This window comes from Aplysia californica, unplaced genomic scaffold (genome assembly GCF_000002075.1).
Source record: "Aplysia californica isolate F4 #8 unplaced genomic scaffold, AplCal3.0 scaffold00107, whole genome shotgun sequence".
NCBI lineage: Eukaryota > Metazoa > Mollusca > Gastropoda > Aplysiida > Aplysiidae > Aplysia > Aplysia californica.
This window is the reverse complement of record NW_004797377.1, coordinates 981,309-982,655: the sequence shown is the minus strand read 5'-3', so window position 1 is coordinate 982,655 and position 1,347 is coordinate 981,309. Positions and strand designations below refer to the sequence as shown.

At 35.9% G+C, this 1,347-nt stretch overlaps 1 protein-coding gene across 1 annotated transcript in view; it reads left to right on the top strand.

Moving 5' to 3' along the window:
• Positions 1-160: 160 nt before the first annotated feature.
• LOC101851183 overlaps positions 161-1,347 on the top strand; it is a gene marked incomplete in the record, with an annotated part of 22,004 nt that continues 20,817 nt past the window's right edge. The window contains 1 exon segment of the mRNA XM_005095591.2: positions 161-319.

Genomic DNA, 1,347 nt, shown 5'->3' with positions numbered 1-1,347 from the left:
GGGGAGGCAGAGAGACAGAGAGAGAGAGAGGTAATAATATAAAAAAAGAGACAAACACTCGCACGAACATACAGACGAGTGCACAAACACGGATAAGCAGGTATGCAGACACGCAATCCGGGAGAAGTCATTTCTTGCGTTTGCAATAGGGGGAGGGGGCGTCGCCCAGCCAGGTGATATATATACGAGGCAAAAACGCTCAGGTTTAATTAGGACTACGCCCCTCATCGAGCATCCTACCAGTGAACGTATCTGCGTGTTACAAATTGTGAACTTGCCTCTACCATTTCAGTTTTTGACGTTCGAACTATCAAGTCAGGTAAGCTGGAAAGTATAAGAAACGATATTCATATTTAGATGCATTTTTGTGTGTTGTGTTTATTCTTCGATGATATTTGTTTTACTTTATAATAGAGATAAATTCTAAAAAGATATATTTTAATCAACGGTTTAAACTTTTCAATAAATTAATGGCTAAAATACAACTTAAGCAAAAAAAGAAACGCCTCAAGAAAACCAAAGCTTTGAGATTTCACAGTTACTGCATTAAATATTAAATTCTTTTAATTATTTATTTACGAATACTTTAAGACGATTGAACAGAAGTTTAATAGAAAAGCAGCAAAATAAATACTTAGCAAACCTATTTCAAGTAGTTTGCTTAAATTTCGTAAACGTAATTGAAACTGAAAGATATGGAAACGTTCCTCTTGACTTTTTGTTCATTTAGACACGTTATACACAAAAATGATAATGATTGCATTTATATAGACCATGTCCACTCTTTACACAGCATGCCCTATGCGCTGTACAACTATTATTATAATGGTGACGTGAAGATTTAATAGCTTAATTAAATTATCTTCACAAGGAACATAATGACGCGAATGTGAAGAAACATTGGGTGCCAACTACAGAGTCCTCACATAATATAGAATCTATCAGCATGCCGAGACCAAGAAATCATTGCTACAGTTTTTGTCATCACTTGTGGGTATTCTGTTTTTCTCACCATTTTATCTTTTCGTGTCCATTGGTTCCCAGCTCTTGATTAGTCAAGGCCAGGCGTTCTGGTCCATATCAATAATAGATGAGTAGAAGGTACACTCTTAATTAACTGCCCTTTTTGTACTGGGAAAGGCTGAGGAAGTTTACTCAGATTGCTCGTTCATTATTGATATTGTTAAACCAGGAGTGTATCTATGTATAACGTTGGCGCAACAATTATTAAGTATAGGCTTTATCTTGTCAGATAGTGTTCTGTTTCTTTTTAAAAAAGTTTCATTGGGTAGATTTTTGGAGTTATGTTATAGGTGGAACCTTGGAAAAACATACTCAGCACCCCCC